Source organism: Hyperolius riggenbachi, chromosome 2, assembly GCF_040937935.1.
Source record: "Hyperolius riggenbachi isolate aHypRig1 chromosome 2, aHypRig1.pri, whole genome shotgun sequence".
NCBI lineage: Eukaryota > Metazoa > Chordata > Amphibia > Anura > Hyperoliidae > Hyperolius > Hyperolius riggenbachi.
Genome location: NC_090647.1, coordinates 370,808,287 through 370,822,788, shown reverse-complemented (window position 1 = coordinate 370,822,788; position 14,502 = coordinate 370,808,287). Strand labels below are relative to the sequence as shown.

Below are 14,502 nucleotides of genomic sequence, written 5' to 3'. Positions count from 1 at the left end.
TTTTTAGGGAATATCCTTATAAAGAATAAAAGCCTTGTTGAGAATACCCTATGAAGAGATGGACTAGTTCAAAACCTGTCATTTCTGTCAGTTTTGTACTACCTACTGTAAGTGACAGCAACATACGAGAAAATTAATTTATGGCTCGTTTCACTCTGGAAAAAACGTACTTCTTATTTGTCTAGGTTTGCACATATTTTCAATTTTCAATTTTTCACCATAAATGTATAAAAAAACCACAACCTTTTAGCCTATCAGATTGTTAGTGGGAGTGTTTATAGATAATGGCAGTTGGTGCTGTCTTTCTTTTCAGGTCTGCTAGTAGTTAAAGGACATCTGAGGTGAACATAAACAGATGAGAAAAACAATTGTATCTATCCCCCTTTTCCTAAAAATGACGTTTTTAGATATCCAACAGTTTAATTTTATATATAAATCTAGTTTTTAAATTGTTACTGTTTCATTGTATCTGATCAATGACACCTTCATTAAAGTATGTCAGAGCTCAAATTATGAATTATTGATCCTATTTATCTCTTTCCTGCTCTCAGAAGCCATTTACTGACAGGAAAGAGATTTATGGCTGTAATTACTTAACAGTGAGGGTTATGCTATAGTCTGACCCAGTCAGACCTGGACAGAAACTGTCACTTGCATACCTGACGTTTAACTTTTTCAAGCAGAGAAAGAAAAAAAAGGAACACATCGTAGTTATTTGTGTGCTTGAGACTGTACATACACATGTCTATCTCATGTCACATGTCACCTCAGCTGTCCTTTAAGATGGTGAAACACAGGCTGACTGTGGATCAAACAACATGAACGAAGAACACGGCAAGTATCATTCATTTCTTGATCTATATTCTATGTTTGCAATGTATTGTTTAATTTTTTTTCCCTGCTAATATATTTTGGTACAGTTCCGATTTAAAGTTTTTTTGGCTTAGTAACTATAACAGTCAAACATGGTGCAAAGTAATAAAAACATAATTTTTATTGGCCAAAACAGATACCACAGATCATCACAGCTAAATAAAAGCTCAATGGCTTGTCCAAGTTTTTTTTTCTTTTATTACTAATATGTTTTTACTGTATATAGCACCAACATATTACGCAGTGCTGTACAGAGTATATTATTATGTCACTTAACTGTCCCTCAGAGGGGTTCACAATCGAATCCCTACCATAGTTATATGTCTATGTATGTATCGTGCAGTGTATTTATCATAGTCTAGGACCAACTTAGGGGAAGCCAATTAACTTATCTGTATGTTTTTGGTATGTAGGAGGCACCCGGAGTGCCCGGAAGAAAACCACTTGGACACAAGGAGAGTCTACAAACTCCATGCAGATAGTGCCCTGGCTGGGGTTCGATCTGGGGACACACTGCTGCAAGGTGACAGAGCTAACCACTATGACACTGCGTTACCCCCACTAACAACTATGCCACCGCGTTTCTTTAATTTCAGTTTTGAACTGTGTGAAAAGGGGTTACAAACTTTTTTTTTTTTTTTTATCGCTGTCCTGTGTTAACATTTCAAGAGATTTCCCATGGCTTCCTAACCCTTGGTTCTTCGTAGATCTTTTTGGAGTAAATATGAAAATAAAATTGGCAGTTCCTCGGAACTGAAAATGAACAGTAGTAAAACAAATCTTGTATTCTAATTTCTCATTTTCAAATGCTTATTACGCTATCAAATACTAAAATAAAAAAACCCAGCCACCAATAACTCATTTTTAAAAAGGCGGCAGGATATTCTATATGACTTTCCCACTAGTCCAGGGGTCCCCAAACTTTTTCGGTCAAGGGCCGGGTCAGCATACTTCAGACTGCTGGGGGGCCGGAGTATTCATGAAATGTAGAAAACATTACATTGAGCCTAGGGTGTGTAAACTATTCACTGTCTGATAGTATAGGACATATATGCAGGACGCAACAGAGGAGAACTCCTCCGGAGGAGAAGCAGCCATTCATGTGGCACCCAAAGAACATCTTTGCTACAGACAGTGAAGCATACCCAGGTGACAACCTGCAGTCCAATTGGACCCATGTGGATTGGTGGTGCCAGCACTGCTATTCTACATGTGGGTTGCAGATATTTAAAGATGCAATGGACCGCATCTATAAGTAATAGATTTTGAGAGTGGGGGGCTGGTGAAAAAGCCTCAGGGGGCCGCAGTCGGCCCGCGGGCCTTAGTTTGAGGACCACTGCACTAGTCACTCAAGTCACATGTTTTGAATACCTTTTCTGCATTTCACACTGATGTTGTTATCTCAATTAGAAACTCCAGCTTTCCATAAGTCAGAGCTTATATTGCATACTTTTTTACTTTATAAGTAGGTAGTCAGGTAGTGACATCACCAACATTTTAATTGATGATATAACATGCATATGTAAAGGATCTAAGGATGTTAAGGGCAGTTTCTCTGCAGTGCAGCTCACTGTAAAACAATGTTCACTGATTGGTAATTAGAGGTCATTTAACTCATGTGATGCCTAGGAAAAAAAAACATTTGTGAACAGGGAACAAACTAAAAGTTCACTAATTCAAGATTTGTTTGTATCAACGCTAAATAACATTTAAAAACTGTATTCACATCATTATTCTTTAGCTCATGTGAGTGGACCTCTACTGTATAGCCTGCACGGACCAGTATAACAGCCCACTTCTGATCATAGCACAGCATAGCACTACTTATTTTGACTAAAGACTACTTATTTTTCAGAGGTCAATTAATCCCAAGAGATTTGTAATCTTACGCATTTTGTGGTCAGCAGGAAAAACAGGTTTCTTTCAGCAGTTTATCCAACTCAAGGATTTTTTATTTGTCTATATTCAGGGGATTTAAAACGGCAGGTTCATTAGGAATAACAAGTTCAGTGTGTCTTATTTTTCCCACAAAACCCTGAGATTTCAACATACCATTATAAATTGAAAATACATGGGGAATATAGCTGGTGTTAGGCCTCATTCACACCTAAAATCAAAAAGTCCGATCTGATTTCCGAACAATTGTTCATAGAAGTGAATGGAAAAATTGATCAGAAATCAGATCGGATTGTTGGAAATAACGATGTGACAGTAAATCTGTCAGAAAATTGCATCGTGTGTACATAGCATTACATGCCAAGGCTCAGCTGTGGTTGAGAGACTTAGATAGCAAAAGTAAGCCCATCTGTACCAATCATATAGAAGAACTATTGTACCAGAAGTTGCAGAAAAGCATGATGCAGGCTGGAACAGGTAGAAGCCAAAACACTTAACAGTGCATTATTAATGCTGCATAGATCTGCTGCATATGGGGTTGAATAGCTGCAGAGCGCAAACCAATCAAGTGCCTGTCAAACTGCTGTTCATCTGTGACAGCGCCGTCTTTGCATGCAGAAATAACAGAACTGGGCATTAAAGAGACTCTGAAGCCATTTTAAAAACTTGTTTTTACTTGTTATTGTAATAAACTTACCTGGTGTGTGGTCTCTGCAAGCTGCTCTGATAGTTTGGAGCAGCTGGAGGAAACTTCCCTTTCCTCTTTGATCAAAGGCATCCCCAGCTCCCCTGTACACGTGAATTAGAATTATGGCATTCCCGGCTCCCCTATAGATGTGGGTCGGCGTGTTGGTTCTGGCAGGATGCGCGCAGCTCAGAGCTGTCTTTATAGGCTGAGGAGGCGTGTCTGATGGGGTGTCAGCGGTGATGTCATTTCTGGGGGCTGGGCTTGTGCTCTGCCTCCTGGGTATTTAAGGCCAGAGTATTCACTTGCTTGTTGGCCTTGATACTAATCAGTTTGTTGGTTCTTAGCGTAGTCAGTGAGGTTTGAGAGATACATTAATATACTGTGTACATGCACAATATATATGTACTCTAGTTAGCCAGTCTTGCTTTTTTGTAATTATATTATTGTACAATTTTGTAGTAACATCTTATTGTCTATTTATCTGTGTACCAACCTCTTACCTGCCTCTTGACCTCACTCTTGTTTTGTCCTTCTGTACCACTGCCATCTGATACACGAGTTCGTATCTGCTTGTCCCTGACTTCGTTATTGCCTGATCCTTACAATATGACTGACATCTGACTTATGTGTATAACCCTGCCTGTTTATTGACTATGATATTGCCTTGCTACTCATACCTCTGACTTTGTGTATACACTTTTACGTTACCTCATCATGTATCAGTGTGATAGTTATTTAGCTTAAAGTGAGCCAGAGACTAAGCACCCTCATGTATTTTACTATATATATCTGTGGGAACATTAGAGAAGACCCCTACCCTGCTCTCTGTTTCACCCTTTACTGCTCAGCTTGCTTGTTATCAGCCCTGATAAAATCCCAGACTGAGCATTCAGTGTGGCTTTGCTCAGGAATCATTATAGCTGAGTCTATCTTCTCTGATGTATTTTCAAGCCCAAGCCTGCCCCCTTCTGGCTCTGCTATAATGACTCAGCTATAATGATTCCTGAGCAAAGCCAAACTGAATGCTCAGTCAGAGATTTTATTAGGGCTGGTAACAAGCAAGCTGAGCAGTGAAGAATGAATCAGAGAGCAGGGTAGGTGTTTTCACTAATGTTCCCACTGATATATATGGTAAAATACATGAGGGTGCTTCGTCTCTGGTTCACTTTAAGGAACATGGGCAGTGCTAAAATCCTGCATTCCCATGGCAGAACGACTTTCAAAGTCGTGGATTTTGCTGCCCGGAGAGGCAGAGCTTAGAGCTGTAGCTCTGCCTCCATTAGCGTCAATCCTCTTCTGATCCCCGCCTCTTCCCCACCCCTCTTAGTGAAAGAAGACTGAGAGAGGCGGTGATCAGCAGGGATTGACGTAAGTAGAGGCAGAGCTACAGCAGAAAGCTCTGCCTCTACCAGGAAGCGCTCCCGGGGGGTTTTTGCCCCAGGGATTTGGTGGTTATAAAACCCTTGTTCTGCTGCGGGAATGTGGCGTTTTAACACTGGCCTTATTCCTTAAGCTAAATAACAGGTAAAAATACGTTTTTAAAATGGCATCAGAATCTCTTTAACCTCCCTAGCGTTCTGGACGAGCTAGGCTCATCCAGAGACGCCGGAGGTCACCGCTCAGGCCCCGCTGGGCCGATTTGAATAATTTTTTTTTAAAACACGCAGCAAGCACTTTGCTTGCTGCGTGTCTCACCCGATTGCCGCCGCCGATCCGCCGCTACCCGCTGCGATGCAGGGCCCCCCCAGGCGAGAGCCCGTGCGCTGCCTGGCCAATCAGTGGCAGGCAGCGCTGAGGGGTGGATCAGGTCACCCTGTGACGTCACAACATCACAGACGTCGATGACATCACGACGTGCGTCGTCATGGCGACGGGGGAAGCCCTCCTGGAAATCCCGTTCAGAACAGGCTTTCCGGATGGGTGATTGCGCCTGGGGGGGATCGGAGGGAAGGGAGGGACGCCGCAGGGAGGGGGGAATCATGTAGCTAGCGCTAGGCTAGCTACATGATAAATTAAAAAAAAAATAGCAAAAGACGTCAGAACGCCAGGCAGGTTTTAAGCAGTGGATAAGGTGGTCTCATTAGATTGATCATGTTTTTCTTTAGATCATAAAAATAGAAGAGCATATGTAATTTATACAGGAAGCAATGGCAACCGGATCCACTATAGGATCCACTAAATTGCACCCCCCCGTCCCGTGATACGTGGACTTATGAACCCATACTACGCCCCCAGTATAGGTAGTCAGGTATGGGTGTGCCCAGTATAGGTAGTCAGGCATAAGTGTCCCCAGTATAGGCAGCCAGATGTAGGTACCCCCAGTATACATAGCTAGCTATAGGTGCTCCTAGTATAAGTTAGCTAGGTATAGGTGCAGCCAGTATTGGTTAGCTAGGTATAGGTGCTGTCAGTATAGGTTAGCTAGGTATAGGTGCCTTCAGTATAGGTATCTAGGTATAGGTGCATCCAGTATAGGTGCCTTTGGTATTGGTAGCTAGGTATAGGTGCAGCCAGTATAGGCTAGCTAGGTATAGGTGCCTTCAGTATAGGTAGCTAGGTATAGGTGCCTTCTATATGGGTAGCTAGGAATAGGTGCTTTCAGCATAGGTAGCTAGGTATAGGTGCCTTCAGCATAGGTAGCTAGGTACAGCCTGCATAGGTTAGCTAGGTATAGGTGCCCTTGTATGTGCAACTATCCTCAATGCTTGCTCCAATTGCCGCTCACTTGCTGCTGATCTCCATCTGTATAGCCGCTGATACACTCTCTACTTCCTGCCAAACAGGAAGTAGAGAGTGTATCAGCAGCTATGCAGATGGAGATCAGCGGCAAGCGAACAGCGATTGGAGCGGGCAGGGAGGTGAGTTGCACATACGAGGCTTCCCGCTGCGTTTACTCTGCAAAGAGCAAGAAACATGGAGGGGAGCCCCAGGGAAAGGGAGGGAGAAGTTGGGCTCTCCTCTCCGCAGCTGAATCCCAGTGTGGCCGCGGCTCCCCCCCTCCCCCATCACTGCGCCCCCTCAAAGCGCTCAGGGCGGTCGCCCGTCTGGCACACCCATAGAGATGGGACTGGCTTCATTAACCCCTCCCTTTCCCGTTTCCTTGTCCAACCCTGTTCTGTGGAATACAGTACCATCTGGGTACCAACTTAAATTGGGTTAGCTGGACATTATGCTAGCTGGTGACCAGTTGTCATTATATGTTCTGTTCCAGTCTGTCACCTTAGTTCCAAGTTCCCTCTCCTACATGTGCACACCTCTGCATCCCATGGAGTACCTTTTATGGCTCAAGAATTTATAAAGGGTACTTGGCTCCTTATTCGGCACTATGCCCTTGCTGACATAAAATGCAAACTTATTTAAATTTAATCTGATAGGACCTCTCCTTTTTGCTGCCTTTAAATAGTTGCTTACGTGTCCCTAGGGGGTTTGATGGCGAAGTATTCCCATTTAACAGATCAAATAGTTTGGTATCTTTGTCCCCAAAGACTGGCCGGGGACAAAGTCGAGATTATCTTTTTAAGTTTGGAGTGGCGTTTGCCCCTTTTTTTTTTCATCATTTTTAATTAGCTCCCACATTGTTTTAAAAAAAATCCAGAGATTTTCTCTTCTCAACCAGGGGATGAATTAATCAGTAGAAACTCTATATGAACCAAAAATTAATTAAATTAACAAAATCATTTAAAATATCAAATATAGTCCATCAGGGATGCCCTTTATCTCCCTTTTTATTTAATTTTGACACAGAGGAATTAATACGGACAGTGGCGTAGCTAAGAAGCTGTGGGCCCCAGTGCAAGTTTAGCATTGGGGCTCCCCAAGCATGCTATAGATAACAAATGATACAACACACCAAAACCAATCAAGGACAACCACAGTGTCAGAGGTGCAAGAAGGGGATGGGAAACTGTGTGTTAATGATTACTACTATTCAAATTAACTATAGAAGTGAATATTATCAGCACAGGACCAATAAAAAGCTAATATTGTGTTTGAGGGGTGGGCCCCTCAGTGCCCCTCTAGCCCAAGGGCCCCGATGCGGTCGCTACCTCTGCACCCCCTATTGCTACGCCACTGAATATGGACCATTGAGGATAATGGGAACATTTTTGGTCTAACTGTGGGAGTTGTACTAGTCAAACAACAGGTTTATGCAGAAGACCTGATTCTGACATTAATGGACCCACATGCTTTAATCAGGGAAGCGCAAAAAATTCTTCACAATTTCTCCCTCTGTACTAACTACACACTAAATGAGAAAAATACACAACTTTTGAATTTAGCCTGTAAAAAGAGACAGTTGGTAAGATAAGTACCCTTGCTGATTTGGCACATGTACAGTTTATGCCTTTTGTTTTGTTGTTGCAGCTGCAGTGCAGCCAGAAAAATTAGGCAGGCATGTACACGCACCAGAAAAATTATTATAGCGTCCGCTGCTAACAGCGGCTTTAAATATTCAGGAATCCACCTGGAGTCCTGGACCCAGTTGGTGGTGGCGGAGAAGGCAGTCAACCGGCCTGTGGGCAGAGATGCTGTGTGGGGAGCAACTTAGTCTTGGGGCAGGCAGTCACACGGCGTGCAGGCAGAGATGCTGTGTGTGGGGACTGGCTTAGTCTTCGGGCAGGCCTGACTGTGCTTTTCAGACCAGGCATCCGTGGTCAGATGGACCCTTGACCCAACGCTGTGTGCCAGAGATGTCACCACTTGCCTTTCAACATCACGGTACAGTTTAGGTATCGCCTTTTTTGAGAAAAAATTGCGGCCTGGTATCTTCCACTGCGGTGTGTGGCTTTGCTTTTGTGTGCTGCTTTTCCTCAGGTGGTCATCCCATTGCAGTTTGTGCTTTGTAATCATGTGCCTTCGTAAGGTAGTTGTCCCTACGCGGGTCTTGGTCTTTCCACGGCTCAATTTTCGGTGGCAGAGAGTACAGATGGCATTGCTCTCTTCTGAGGCAGACACACAAAAATTTTTTTCACACCGCTGAGCCCTGGAGTGATGGCACTTTGGTGGTGGTGGAGTGTTAAGTGGGGTGCCAGAATCAGAGCAGGAGGAGGAAGATATGTCACGCTTCGGTGCGGAAGCTAAGAAAGATGAGGTGTTCTGTGTTAAATAGTCAACTACGTCCTGACAATATTCTGAGTTGATGGCACGTGCCTTCTTCTGAACACTGTACTTTGGTCGTGAAAGATATGCACTAACTTGACTAATACAATGTGCAGCCACACAGGTGCAGTTAACCGGTATGCATGGAGTGGTATATCACACTGCGTGCACTCACGTAGGTAGGTGGGTGCACTGAACACAACAGGTAGGTATATGCAGTGATTGGTATTATAATGTGCACCTGTCACACATAGACAGGTACCGGACAGGCACAGTGACACTGCGTGCGCTCACGTAGGTAGGTGGGTGCACTGAAGTGAACAACAGGTAGGTATATGCAGTGATGGGTATTACAATGTGCACCTGTCACACACACAGGTAGTCACTGAATGTGCTGGGCCTGGCAGTGGCACACACAGTAGGAATTACCAAGGCTGTCTATGCAACACAAGTGTCTGTGGGACACAAAAAAAAAAGATCACAAGAACAAGATTGGCTCTCAAAAGAGCTGTTGGGGGTTGCTTTTTTAGCAATAAGAATCAGCAAGGAGCAAGCTAAGAAGCCTACAAGAGCCTAACTAAGCTTTCCCTATAGGTCTCTGCACAGCAGCTCTCGCTTCTCTAATTACTGCAGGCACACGAGTGAGTCCAATGCCTGACGCTGCCTGCCTTTTATAAGGGGGGTGGGGCTCCAGGATGGAGTGTAGCCTGATCGGCTACAATATGCCTGCTGACTGTGATGTAGAGGGTCAAAGTTGTCCCTAATGATGCACTATGGGGGCGAATCGAACTTCCGGAAAAGTTCCCGGTTCTCCGTGAACGCAAACCGTTTGCCGGCATAAAGTTCAGGCCATCTCTAGTAAAAACCGCATGTGCTTCTATGTGCTTATATGCGCTACAAAAGCGCACCCATTCACTTGCATTGATGTGCGCTTTACAGCTCAATGCACAGGAATGCATGCAACACTACGGTTTTGTAACACAGCTCAGCGCAGCGCATAGATGTGAATGAGGCACATTTGATTACATGGTAAAATCAATACTTTGCAGAATGCATACGGCTATGCGCTGTGAAAAGCGCACAGAAACGGCCCTGATGTGAACAATGCCGAAGTCTGTACATTTTTGGGTAGCAGAAAAAAATGGTGCCGCTAAAAATATCACAACATTATATAACAATAACAACAGTAGATATAACAATATAACAACATTAGAACATTATAGTTTTTGAAGTAGTTATCCTTTTAGAAGCTTGCAACGTTATAGTTTTTGTCATATTATTTCATTGATATGTACAGATTTTACGTTTTCAAAGGTATTATCGTTTTTATGTGTAAAAGGGTGTTTCTTCAGAGGGAGTGGTTAGGGTTAGGCACCACCAGGGGGAGTGGTTAAGGTTAGGCACCACCCGGGAAGCAGTTTGTTTTAGGCAACACCAAGTGGGGGTGGTTAGGGTTAGGCAACACCAGGGAGGTGGTTAGGGTTAGGCAGCACCGGGGGGAGGGGGGCACCCTTGAGGTTAGGGTTAGGCACCACGGGGGGAAGGGGGGGATTAGGGTTAGGCACCAAAAGGGGAGTGGTTAGTTTTAGGCACCACTAGGGGAGGGTTCTGTGTTGTGAGGGTAGGGTTGGGTTAAGCTGTATTGTTGAATTACTTAACGATATTTAACGTAAATATCTTTTTGTTATTATTTTGTTGTCTGTTTTTGTAACGGTATTTATTCTTAACCAAGCTTGACAACAACGTTTATTGTTATCAGATTTCGTTAACAACCGGCACCATTTCGTTATCAAGTCCCTTTTTTTCACTGTGTCCTTTTTTCATGCACGCAAATTTTTGTATTGCCAGTGACAAACTTTTTTCAGTGAAGAGACAGTGATAACCCTGGTTGATGTTCCGACATCTCCACTCTTCTGTCCAAAACCAGTTTTGACAGTGGCTGAACTTTAAATATGGTGCATTATACTGTACGTAACATTTTACACAGCTAAAAAATAAATAACTTTGTATAATTCTTTTTAAATTGTGTGGTAGAAATTGTTTCCCATGACAGACTGCAGAAGACCATCTTTTTTTCAGCACTGTTTGCAACCCTAATATGCAAAAGGTTTTTTTTTAACTGTGGTGTTCAAGTTCTGGTAAAAACTGGAATAAACCACTTAGTTAATGTGTGAAACACAGAACTATTCACAGCTGTTCTTGGTCATATCATGGCTTGTACTGCCATCTTGTGTACAGCCAGTGCTATTGCAATAGTTAAAGTAAACCGCTTTCTGTTTATCCCATGGTTGACTTTAATGTTTATACTGTAGTCCAAAATCTAGATAAATAAATTGGTTATTTTCAAATGCCTATTTGAAGGAAAACTGCTGATGAGACAAAAAGTACTATAATGATCTAAAAAAAATGCGAAAATATGTCTGCTGCATGAATTGCTCTTGAGCTATATTGCTGGTGTGATGGGAAGTGTGATGGGTTTATGTATTTTTTGTTGTTTTTTCTCCTTCAAAATATTATTGTACTTAAAGGTGAACTCTGAAATCTGGAGAGACAGCAGAGTGATTCTGTAAACTTTCCTCAGGCTTTGCCACTGTTGCATGCACTGGTAAAGGTGGACTTAAAGGAATTCTGCAATTTTATTTTTCTGTCTGCGTAACCCATACTATGTAGGCCTATAAGTCTGGGAGCACCCTTGTCTGTGCAGAAAAGTATGCACTTCATGGTATGTATGTTTCTGCGTTTTATGTTTTTGGATTTTTTGCGGTTTTCCAGCTTTTGCATTATTAATAATATTCTTTTTCAACAAGAGGAAAAATACATTATCAATGCATGCAAATAAGTTTTCTATTTCCCATAGGAAAGCATTGCATGCAAATTGCATGTTTTTTGCATACAGAAAGAAGGTATTTGCTGTGCCATTTAAGGGCTTTTTATATACTACATACAAACTTGATGCATTTCAATCACACACAGGCAACATGTATTTATCAACCACTTGAGGACCGTAAGCTTACACCCCCTAGTGACCAGGCTATTTTTTGCAATTAAGGCCATTGCAGCTTTAAGGCCTCGCTGCAGGGACGCACACAAGTGATCCCCCCCTCCCCCCTTTTCTCTGATCGCTCCCAGTATTGATGGTTTATTTTTTTACAAATATTTCTATTTATTTCTAAACCTATTTTTTTAATGACTTTCCTATCCCTCCCTCCCCCTGCCAGCCTATGTCAGCGATCGGCTTTAGCCTATGACAGCGGATCACTCCTGTCTGTCCCAGGGGGACAGCCATGTCACACTACTGTTCCCAGTACAGCACCTCTGTGGATCGCAGCGATGTACACAGTAAATAGACGACGATATTGCCATCTAACAGTCTCCTAGCAGCGATCGCCGCTGGGAGACTGACGGCAGAGCGGATCTCAGTCATACAAGCGGAGATGCGCACGCATCGGGGCACGTGATCTCCTGCAAAACACGCCCCCAGGACTGCACGCCAATTGGCGTTAGGTGGTCCTGGGGCTGCCCATCGGCATGAGGCGGTCGTCTACAAGTTGAAACTTACATGTTAAGTCCCACATTCTATGTGTAGTAGTAAGTTGTGAAAAGCCATACTAATAATTAAAAAAAAACTTACGGCCCACATTCTTGATATGGCTTTAAATTTGTATTTTCCTCCTGTTTGTGGCCCTGGTACCACTTTTTTCCTCAGCTTTCTGTTTATCCAATTCATGAGGGTAATTGTCCCAGATTTCCAACGTATTTTCAATTGTTCAACTGCAAAAGAAAAATACATAAATTATATTTTTAATATTGTTTCATTTCAGATTTCTGGTAACAGGACAAACATATGCAGCACTGCATTTTGAATTTCGATTGGGAAAGTCTACAATACGAAATATAGTGTTAGACACCTGTAAAAAGATCTGGCAAGAACTTCAGCAAGACTTTATGCCTTTCCCAGATTAGGCAAAATGGGAGCAAAACATTCAACTGTTCTGGCAGAGGCACCATTTTCATAATTGCCTGGAGACTGTGGATGGCAAGCACGTCAGAATGGTTATGCCTACATCCTCTGGCAGCCAATATTTCAATTATAAGATTTTTTTCCAGGGGCGTAGCAATATATCAATTAGGAGCAGTTTGGATACAGATAATAGTGAGGACAGCCGACATTGGTAATGAAGGGGAATGTGAAGCACTCACACAGCAGGGCACAGGGCTGTGCTCATACCTGACTCTGTTAAGTTCCCCAGAGCTGCGCCATGCTCTATACACACAGTGTTGCTGCTACATCCAAAGACAACTGTAGCAGGGAAAGAAAGGGGGCAGTGCTGGGAGCTGCAGGATATCTGCAAATATTCTGGTGTTTCAATTTATGCCTGTCCCCAGACACTTCACCAGCCCTAGTCAAAGGGGGTATTCTTTGCAGCTGTAATCCCCCCCTGTGTTTGCCTATGGGTTGCAGAGGTTGTTTCTATGACCACAGAGTCATGTGAGCCGGTCAGGAGCAACTTTCATTGCCTCCTGACCGTGTCTATCAATGTAAGGCAATGGGAGTGGCTTACATTGATAGACACAGCCAGGAGCCAATGAAATCGGCTCCTGACTGGCTCACATGGCTCTGCTGTCACAGAGACAGGCAGAGCCTGTTAATTGCGAGGAGATAGCGGAAAATTGTATACTTACCTATCAGTAATTTTCCTTTCCTGATGCATCCATGGCAGCACATACGGGTAGTTGCCCCGCCCTCTACCCCCCCATTGGACAGGTAACTAGATAAGTTTAAGCTACACCCCTCAGCACCTGTCTAACACTTTTTCGACCTCACCGAGCAAAGGGGTAGGTTGTATGTGCTGCCATGGATGCATCAGGAAATAAAAAATTACCGATAGGTAAGTATACAATTTTCCGTTTTCCTAATGCCTCCATGGCAGCACCTACGGGATTTAACTAGAAAATAACACTATAAGGAGACATGGGAGGGCCCCAATTGGCTGGCGCACAAAGAAAAAGATTTAATAAACTTAATTATCTCTCCGTTGCGAGATCAAATAGACTGTGAAGTTAACACTGTTTTTCCAAACTGTACAGTAGAATTTACAGCAAGGTCAACTTTATAATGGTACATAAATGTGTGAATTGTTTTCCAACTGGCTGCTTGACAGATCCTCTCTGCCGATACTCCGCTATAGGCTGCCCATGAAGTGGCAACTGACCTAGTGGAATGCGCACCAAAGTGTTCCGGAGGTTCTAGGTTGATAGCCCTGTATGATGTCTGTCTGCCCTTCACTATCCAAGAGGATATTGTTCTAGAAGAGGCTGGTTCTCCCCTCCTGTACCCCATTGGGATCACAAACAGTCTCTCTGATTTTCTGAAGGACTCAGTGACCTGAATATACTTCTTGAGAGCGTGTCCTACATCAAGCTTATGTGGTCTATCTTCGCCCTGTTGTTGGAAGGTAGGCAGTGCCCACTCTTGGTTGAAGTGGAAAGTAGAGGAGACTTTTGGAATGAAATGCTGTAATGGTCTTATTACCATTCTATCAGGAAAAAAGACAAGGTAGGACTCCTTGATTCCAATCGCCTGTAGTTCCGATATTTGCTTCGCAGAAGACAAGGCCGTTAACAGTACTGATTTTAATGTTAGAGTCCGTAATGAGCATGACTCCAGTGGTTCAAAGGGTGGCCCTGTGAGTGCGTCCAACACTGCAGGCAAATCCCACTTGGGAAAGATGCTTTTCCTCGGAAGCCTTAGTTTCATCGCTCCCTTCAGGAACTGTGACACTAGTGGATTAACCTGCTGGGCGGTCTGGACGAGCTCAGCTCGTCCAGTACCGCCGGAGCCTGCCGCTCAGGCCCTGCTGGGCCGATTTGGCTCAAATAAAAAGCAGCACACGCAGCCGGCACTTTGCCAGCCGCGTGTGCTGCCTGATCGCCGCCGCTCTGCG

General features: G+C 43.5%; 2 long non-coding RNA genes across 3 annotated transcripts in view; one reads left to right on the top strand and one right to left on the bottom strand.

Annotated features, from left to right (window-relative positions):
- Positions 1 to 14,502, bottom strand: part of LOC137544492 (uncharacterized) — a 73,243-nt gene that overhangs the window by 33,065 nt on the left and 25,676 nt on the right. For both annotated transcript variants that reach the window (XR_011025883.1, XR_011025884.1), the window contains one exon: positions 12,189 to 12,328. This is a non-coding gene — a long non-coding RNA (uncharacterized lncRNA). The remainder of the gene's footprint in view (positions 1 to 12,188; positions 12,329 to 14,502) is intronic.
- The window catches only part of LOC137544491 (uncharacterized), a 44,841-nt gene that overhangs the window by 5,573 nt on the left and 24,766 nt on the right, over positions 1 to 14,502 (top strand). Inside the window, exon 2 of the long non-coding RNA XR_011025882.1 lies at positions 1,287 to 1,396. This is a non-coding gene — a long non-coding RNA (uncharacterized lncRNA). The remainder of the gene's footprint in view (positions 1 to 1,286; positions 1,397 to 14,502) is intronic.